The sequence below is a fragment of the Argopecten irradians genome, chromosome 13 (genome assembly GCF_041381155.1).
Source record: "Argopecten irradians isolate NY chromosome 13, Ai_NY, whole genome shotgun sequence".
NCBI classification, from domain to species: Eukaryota; Metazoa; Mollusca; class Bivalvia; order Pectinida; family Pectinidae; genus Argopecten; species Argopecten irradians.
This window is the reverse complement of record NC_091146.1, coordinates 36614311-36625168: the sequence shown is the minus strand read 5'-3', so window position 1 is coordinate 36625168 and position 10858 is coordinate 36614311.

Sequence of the window (10858 nt, the reverse complement as noted above, 5' to 3'; positions counted from 1 at the left end):
CTAACACCACATCAACATTAGTTACGTCATACCTAACACCACAACAACATTAGTTACGTCATACCTAACACCACATCAACAACATTAGTTACGTCATACCTAACACTACCACAACAACATTAGTTACGTCATACCTAACACCACACATCAACAACATTAGTTACGTCTCATACCTAACACCACACAACAACATTAGTTACGTCATACCTAACACCACATCAACAACATTAGTTACGTCATACCTAACACCACAACAACAACAACATTAGTTACGTCATACCTAACAACAACATTAGTTACGTCACAACAACACAAACAACATTAGTTACGTCATACCTAACACCACAACAACAACATTAGTTAACGTCATAACAACTACACCACAACAACAACATTAGTTACGTCACACCTAACATCACAAAAACAACATTAGTTACGTCATACCTAACACCACATCAACAACATTAGTTACGTCATACCTAACACCACATCAACAACATTAGTTACGTCATACCTAACACCACACAACAATTATTTACGTCATACCTAACACCACATCAACAACATTAGTTACGTCATACCTAACACCACAACAAACATTAGTTACGTCATACCTAACACCACAACAACATTAGTAACGTCATACCTAACACCACAACAACAACATTAGTTACGTCATACCTAACACCACATCAACAACTTAGTTACGTCATACCTAACACCACAAACAACATTAGTTACGTCATACCTAACACCACAACAACATTAGTTACGTCATACCTAACACCACATCAACAACATTAGTTACGTCATACCTAACACCACATCAACAACATTAGTTACGTCATACCTAACACCACAACAACAACATTAGTTACGTCATTAAAATAATAACAAATGTTGGGTAAAATAATAACAAATGTTGGGTAAAATAACAGCAAATGTTGGGTAAAATAACAGCAAATGTTGGGTAAAATAACAGCAACAAATGTTGGGTAAAAATAACAGCAAATGTTGGGTAAAATAACAGCAAATGTTGGGTAAAATAATAACAAATGTTGGGTAAAATAATAAACAAATTGGGTAAAATAACAGCAAAAATGTGGGGTAAAATAACACAAATGTTGGGTAAAATAACAGCAAATGTTGGGTAAAATAATAACAAATGTTGGGTAAAAATAACAGCAATTGTTGGGTAAAATAATAACAAATGTTGGGTAAATAATAACAGAAAATGTGGGTAAAATAACAGCAAATGTTGGGTAAAATAACAGCAAATGTTGGGTAAAATATAACAAATGTTGGGTAAAAAACAAATGTTGGTAAAATAACAGCAAATGTTGGGTAAAATAAGCAAATGTTGGGTAAAATAACAGCAAATGTTGGGTAAAATAAGCAAATGTTGGGTAAAATAACAGCAAATGTTGGGTAAAATAATAACAAATGTTGGGTAAAATAACAGCAAATGTTGGGTAAAATAACAGCAAATGTTGGGTAAAATAATAACAAATGTTGGGTAAAATAACAGCAAATGCTGGGTAAAATAACAGCAAATGTTGGGTAAAATAACAACAAATGTTGGGTAAAATAACAGCAAATGTTGGGTAAAATAACAACAAATGCTGGGTAAAATAACAGCAAATGTTGGGTAAAATAATAACAAATGTTGGGTAAAATAATAACAAATGTTGGGTAAAATAATAACAAATGTTGGGTAAAATAATAACAAATGCCGGGTAAAATAACAGCAAATGTTGGGTAAAATAACAGCAAATGTTGGGTAAAATAACAACAAATGCTGGGTAAAATAACAGCAAATGTTGGGTAAAATAATAACAAATGCTGGGTAAAATAACAGCAAATGCTGGGTAAAATAACAGCAAATGTTGGGTAAAATAACAGCAAATGTTGGGTAAAATAACAGCAAATGTTGGGTAAAATAACAGCAAATGTTGGGTAAAATAACAACAAATGTTGGGTAAAATAATAACAAATGTTGGGTAAAATAACAGCAAATGCTGGGTAAAATAATAAGCAAATGTTGGGTAAAATAATAACAAATGTTGGGTAAAATAACAAAATGCTGGGTAAAATAACAGCAAATGTTGGGTAAAATAACAGCAAATGTTGGGTAAAATAATAACAAATGTTGGGTAAAATAACAGCAAATGTTGGGTAAAATAATAACAAATGTTGGGTAAAATAACAGCAAATGCTGGGTAAAATAATAACAAATGTTGGGTAAAATAACAGCAAATGTTGGGTAAAATAATAACAAATGTTGGGTAAAATAATAACAAATGTTGGGTAAAATAATAACAAATGTTGGGTAAAATAACAGCAAATGTTGGGTAAAATAACAGCAAATGTTGGGTAAAATAATAACAAATGTTGGGTAAAAATAAATGGAAAATAACAAATGTTGGGTAAAATAATAACAAATGTTGGGTAAAATAATAACAAATGTTGGGTAAAATAAAGCAAATGTTGGGTAAAATAACAACAAATGTTGGGTAAAATAATAACAAATGCGGGTAAAATAATAACAAATGTTGGGTAAAATAACAGCAAATTGTTGGGTAAAATAACAGCAAATGTTGGGTAAAATAATAACAAATGTTGGGTAAAATAACAGCAAATGTTGGGTAAAATAACAGCAAATGTTGGGTAAAATAACAGCAAATGTTGGGTAAAATAACAGCAAATGTTGGGTAAAATAACAGCAAATGTTGGGTAAAATAATAACAAATGTTGGGTAAAATAACAGCAAATGTTGGGTAAAATAATAACAAATGTTGGGTAAAATAACAGCAAATGTTGGGTAAAATAACAGCAAATGTTGGGTAAAATAACAGCAAATGTTGGGTAAAATAACAGCAAATGTTGGGTAAAATAACAGCAAATGTTGGGTAAAATAATAACAAATGTTGGGTAAAATAATAACAAATGTTGGGTAAAATAACAGCAAATGTTGGGTAAAATAATAACAGCAAATGTTGGGTAAAATAACAGCAAATGTTGGGTAAAATAATAACAAATGTTGGGTAAAATAACAGCAAATGCTGGGTAAAATAACAGCAAATGTTGGGTAAAATAACAGCAAATGTTGGGTAAAATAATAACAAATGTTGGGTAAAATAACAGCAAATGTTGGGTAAAATAATAACAAATGTTGGGTAAAATAACAGCAAATGTTGGGTAAAATAACAGCAAATGTTGGGTAAAATAACAGCAAATGTTGGGTAAAATAATAACAAAATGTTGGGTAAAATAATAACAAATGTTGGGTAAAATAACAGCAAATGTTGGGTAAAATAACAGCAAATGTTGGGTAAAAATAACAGCAAATGTTGGGTAAAATAACAGCAAAATGTTGGGTAAAATAAAATGTTGGGCAAAATGTTGGGTAAAATAACAACAAATGCCGGGTAAAATAACAGCAAATGTTGGGTAAAATAATAACAAATGTTGGGTAAAATAACAGCAAATGTTGGGTAAAATAATAACAAATGTTGGGTAAAATAACAGCAAATGTTGGGTAAAATAACAACAAATGTTGGGTAAAATAACAGCAAATGTTGGGTAAAATAACAGCAAATGTTGGGTAAAATAACAGCAAATGTTGGGTAAAATAATAACAAATGTTGGGTAAAATAATAACAAATGTTGGGTAAAATAACAGCAAATGTTGGGTAAAATAACAGCAAATGTTGGGTAAAATAATAACAAATGTTGGGTAAAATAACAGCAAATGTTGGGTAAAATAACAGCAAATGTTGGGTAAAATAATAACAAATGTTGGGTAAAATAACAGCAAATGTTGGGTAAAATAACAGCAAATGTTGGGTAAAATAATAACAAATGTTGGGTAAAATAACAGCAAATGTTGGGTAAAATAACAGCAAATGTTGGGTAAAATAACAGCAAATGTTGGGTAAAATAACAACAAATGTTGGGTAAAATAATAACAAATGTTGGGTAAAATAATAACAAATGTTGGGTAAAATAACAGCAAATGTTGGGTAAAATAACAGCAAATGTTGGGTAAAATAATAACAAATGTTGGGTAAAATAATAACAAATGTTGGGTAAAATAACAGCAAATGTTGGGTAAAATAACAGCAAATGTTGGGTAAAATAACAGCAAATGTTGGGTAAAATAATAACAAATGCTGGGTAAAATAACAGCAAATGTTGGGTAAAATAACAGCAAATGTTGGGTAAAATAACAGCAAATGTTGGGTAAAATAATAACAAATGTTGGGTAAAATAACAGCAAATGTTGGGTAAAATAACAGCAAATGTTGGGTAAAATAACAGCAAATGTTGGGTAAAAATAACAGCAAATGTTGGGTAAAATAACAGCAAATGTTGGGTAAAATAACAGCAAATGTTGGGTAAAATAACAACAAATGTTGGGTAAAATAACAGCAAATGTTGGGTAAAATAACAGCAAATGTTGGGTAAAATAATAACAAATGTTGGGTAAAATAACAGCAAATGTTGGGTAAAATAACAGCAAATGTTGGGTAAAATAATAACAAATGTTGGGTAAAATAATAACAAATGTTGGGTAAAATAACAGCAAATGTTGGGTAAAATAACACAGTGTAAAATAACAAATTGGGTAAAATAACAGCAAATGTTGGGTAAAATAATAACAAATGTTGGGTAAAATAAAAAATGTTGGGTAAAATAACAGCAAATGTTGGGTAAAATAACAGCAAATGTTGGGTAAAATAACAGCAAATGTTTGGGTAAAATAACAGCAAATGTTGGGTAAAATAACAGCAAATGTTGGGTAAAATAACAGCAAATGTTGGGTAAAATAACAGCAAATGTTGGGTAAAATAATAACAAATGTTGGGTAAAATAATAACAAATGTTGGGTAAAATAACAAAAATGTTGGGTAAAATAACAGCAAATGTTGGGTAAAATAACAGCAAATGTTGGGTAAAATAATAACAAATGCTGGGTAAAATAACAGCAAATGTGGGTAAAATAACAGCAAATGTTGGGTAAAATAACAGCAAATGTTGGGTAAAATATAACAAATGTAAAAATAACAGCAAATGGGTAAAATAACAGCAAATGTTGGGTAAAAATAACAGCAATGTTGGGTAAAATAACAGCAAATGCTGGGTAAAATAACAGCAAATGTTGGGTAAAATAATAACAAATGCCGGGTAAAATAACAGCAAATGCTGGGTAAAATAACAGCAAATGTTGGGTAAAATAACAGCAAATGTTGGGTAAAATAATAACAAATGCCGGGTAAAATAATAACAAATGTTGGGTAAAATAACAGCAAATGTTGGGTAAAATAACAGCAAATGTTGGGTAAAATAATAGCAAATGTTGGGTAAAATAACAGCAAATGTTGGGTAAAATAACAGCAAATGTTGGGTAAAATAACAGCAAATGTTGGGTAAAATAACAGCAAATGCCGGGTAAAATAATAACAAATGTTGGGTAAAATAACAGCAAATGTTGGGTAAAATAACAGCAAATGTTGGGTAAAATAACAGCAAATGTTGGGTAAAATAATAACAAATGTTGGGTAAAATAACAGCAAATGTTGGGTAAAATAACAGCAAATGTTGGGTAAAATAATAACAAGCAAATGTTGGGTAAAATAATAACAAATGTTGGGTAAAATAACAGCAAATGCGGGTAAAATAACAAAGGGTTTAGAAAAATAACAGCAAATGTTGGGTAAAATAACAGCAAATGTTGGGTAAAATAACAGCAAATGTTGGGTAAAATAATAACAAATGCTGGGTAAAATAATAACAAATGCCGGGTAAAATAACAGCAAATGTTGGGTAAAATAACAGCAAATGTTGGGTAAAATAATAACAAATGCCGGGTAAAATAATAACAAATGTTGGGTAAAATAACAGCAAATGTTGGGTAAAATAATAACAAATGTTGGGTAAAATAATAACAAATGCTGGGTAAAATAATAACAAATGCCGGGTAAAATAGCAGCAAATGTTGGGTAAAATAACAGCAAATGCTGGGTAAAATAATAACAAATGTTGGGTAAAATAACAGCAAATGTTGGGTAAAATAGCAGCAAATGTTGGGTAAAATAACAGCAAATGCTGGGTAAAATAATAACAAATGTTGGGTAAAATAATAACAAATGTTGGATAAAATAATAACAAATGTTGGGTAAAATAATAACAAATGTTGGGTAAAATAATAACAAATGTTGGATAAAATAATAACAAATGTTGGATAAAATAATAACGAAATACTGGAAAAAAATAATAATAACAAATGCTAGGTAAAATGATAGTAAATGCTAGGTAAAATTATTCACTATAGCAATTCGTTGTCCGTACTTTTCAGTAGTGTAGAGCATTTAATTTGTTTTTTACTGTGGACTCTATTCCATTTTTAAGTGTTTGAAATATTTGATGAAATGAATTATCATACAAAATGCGTAATTCTGAATCCGCGTTGTGTCTCTATTTTTACTACCTACGTAATGACGGTAATCCGACAACAGCCGTCAGTATCCGGGTATTGAAGAAGCTCACATCTCTACGTACATCTCTAAGTTTACATAAGGAGAAATTTCCTGTTATGCATAGCTCAAATTATGTATTACGCACGTACACAAGTTTCTGTCGGTTGATTTTATAATAATTCAATTTTGCCATTTTTTCATTGGCTTAAAATTTACTTTATCATCCAATAAAGGCAAAATGACGTCACCGTTTACAACGTCGCTTCTGATTGGCTGATTTAACGGCACAATGATATAAACAAAATAGTCTCAAAATGAATTTTGAAAGCAGAGAGATTATCTTTAGTAAATTGAATTATAATTATGGAGGTATAACACAAAAATCTGAATGTACTCTAAATAAATCAGATACATCTAATAAAAAAAACTAATAATCAAAACCTGGCGTGCAGGCCTTAGATAAGTCTCTGAGGACGTTACAGTGTATTTCACTTGGTAGGCGGTGGTGTGAGAAATTTAAAACTCGTTCTTACGTAATTGTATGTATTCATCTTAGGATGTGTTGATAAGTATAAAACCTGTCCTTAGGCATATGGTCTTTTTGGTAGAGTCACTGTCAGTTAGTGTAACGGCGAATATTCATATGTCCAAGTTATTATTAATGCCTTCCCAATATTGTGTCATTGATATTTCATATCGAAGCGTACGATATATTCCCAAATCTTTAACATCTTTTATTATGCGATTAACCATTATTAATTTCGGGTTTAACCTATCATATTGGACAATGGTCATTTTCATGTAAAACCCTTTCCTGATACTTGGACATCAGTTGGACTCCCAACCACCTTAGAGAAAGTATGTTCATTACGGAGACATGACCTCTATTTTTTAATTACAACATTCAAATTGTAGACTGCATTGTTGGATCGCCATTACAGACAATGTGGTGTCTAAATTGTTTAGACCCACTATAGACTACTATCTCTATATAGACCCACTATAGACTACTATGTCTATATAGACCCACTATAGACTACTATCTCTATATAGACCCACTATAGACTACTGTCTCTATATAGACTACTATCTCTATATAGACCCACTATAAACTACTGTCTCTATATAGACCCACTATAGACTACTGTCTCTATATAGACCCACTATAGACTACTGTCTCTATATAGACCCACTATAGACTACTGTCTCTATATAGACCCACTATAGACTACTGTCTCTATATAGACCCACTATAGACTACTATCTCTATATAGACTCACTATAGACTACTATCTCTATATAGACCCACTATAGACTACTATCACTATATAGACCCACTATAGACTACTGTCTCTATATAGACCCACTATAGACTACTGTCTCTATATAGACCCACTATAGACTACTGTCTCCATATAGACCCACTTTAGACTACTGTCTCTATATAGACCCACTATATACTACTGTCTCTATATAGACCCACTATAGACTACTATGTCTATATAGACCCACTATACACTACTATCACTATATAGACCCACTATAGACTACTGTCTCTATATAGACTACTATGTCTATATAGACCCACTATAGACTACTATCACTATATAGACCCACTATAGACTACTGTCTCTATATAGACCCACTATAGACTACTATCACTATATAGACCCACTATAGACTACTGTCTCTATATAGACCCACTATAGACTACTATGTCTATATAGACCCACTATAGACTACTGTCTCTATATAGACCCACTATAGGCTACTGTCACTATATAGACCCACTATAGACTACTATCTCTATATAGACCCACTATAGACTACTGTCTCTATATAGACCCATTATAGACTACTATGTCTATATGGACCCACTATAGACTACTGTCTCTATATAGACCCATTATAGACTACTGTCTCTATATAGACCCACTATAGACTACTGTCTCTATATAGACCCACTATAGACTACTATCACTATATAGATCCACTATAGACTACTGTCTCTATATAGACCCGTTATAGACTACTGTCTCTATATAGACCCACTATAGACTACTGTCTCTATATAGACCCACTATAGACTACTGTCTCTATATAGACCCACTATAGACTACTGTCTCTATATAGACCCACTATAGACTACTATGTCTATATAGATCCACTATAGACTACTATGTCTATATAGACCCACTATAGACTACTATCACTATATAGACCCACTATAGACTACTGTCTCTATATAGACCCACTATAGACTACTGTCTCTATATAGACCCACTATAGACTACTATCACTATATAGACCCACTATAGACTACTGTCTCTATATAGACCCACTATAGACTACTGTCTCTATATAGACCCACTATAGACTACTATCACTATATAGACCCACTATAGACTACTGTCCCTATATAGACCCACTATGTCTATATAGACCCACTATAGACTACTATGTCTATATAGACCCACTATAGACTACTGTCTCTATATAGACTACTTTGTCTATATAGACCCACTATAGACTACTGTCACTATATAGACCCACTATAGACTACTGTCTCTATATAGACCCACTATAGACTACTATCACTATATAGACCCACTATAGACTACTGTCTCTATATAGACCCACTATAGACTACTATGTCTATATAGACCCACTATAGACTACTGTCTCTATATAGACCCACTATAGACTACTGTCTCTATATAGACCCACTATAGACTACTGTCTCTATATAGACCCACTATAGACTACTGTCTCTATATAGACCCACTATAGACTACTATGTCTATATAGATCCACTATAGACTACTATGTCTATATAGACCCACTATAGACTACTATCACTATATAGACCCACTATAGACTACTGTCTCTATATAGACCCACTATAGACTACTGTCTCTATATAGACCCACTATAGACTACTATCACTATATAGACCCACTATAGACTACTGTCTCTATATAGACCCACTATAGACTACTGTCTCTATATAGACCCACTATAGACTACTATCACTATATAGACCCACTATAGACTACTGTCCCTATATAAACCCACTATAGACTACTATGTCTATATAGACCCACTATAGACTACTATCACTATATAGACCCACTATAGACTACTGTCTCTATTTAGACTACTATGTCTATATAGACCCACTATAGACTACTATCACTATATAGACCCACTATAGACTACTGTCTCTATATAGACTACTATGTCTATATAGACCCACTATAGACTACTGTCACTATATAGACCCACTATAGACTACTGTCTCTATATAGACCCACTATAGACTACTATCACTATATAGACCCACTATAGACTACTGTCTCTATATAGACCCACTATAGACTACTATGTCTATATAGACCCACTATAGACTACTGTCTCTATATAGACCCATTATAGGCTACTGTCACTATATAGATCCACTATAGACTACTATCTCTATATAGACCCACTATAGACTACTGTCTCTATATAGACCCACTATAGACTACTGTCTCTATATAGACCCATTATAGACTACTATGTCTATATGGACCCACTATAGACTACTGTCTCTATATAGACCCATTATAGACTACTGTCTCTATATAGACCCACTATAGACTACTGTCTCTATATAGACCCACTATAGACTACTATCACTATATAGATCCACTATAGACTACTGTCTCTATATAGACCCACTATAGACTACTGTCTCTATATAGACCCGTTATAGACTACTGTCTCTATATAGACCCACTATAGACTACTGTCTCTATATAGACCCACTATAGACTACTGTCTCTATATAGACCCACTATAGACTACTGTCTCTATATAGACCCACTATAGACTACTATGTCTATATAGATCCACTATAGACTACTGTCTCTATATAGACCCACTATAGACTACTATCACTATATAGACCCACTATAGACTACTGTCCCTATATAGACCCACTATGGACTACTATGTCTATATAGACCCACTATAGACTACTATCTCTGTATCGACCCACTATATACTACCTTGTCTATATAAACCCACTATAGACTACTATGTCTATATAGTCCCACTATAGACTACTATGTCTATATAGACCCACTATAGACTACTATGTCTATATAGACCCACTATAGACTACTATGTCTATATAGACCCATTATAGACTACTATCTCTATATAGACCCACTATAGACTACTGTCTCTATATAGACCCACTATAGACTACTATCTATATATAGACCCACTATAGACTACTGTCTCTATATAGACCCACTATAGACTACTATCTCTTTACAGACCCAGTATAGACTACTGTTTCTATATAGACCCACTATAGACTACTATCTCTATAT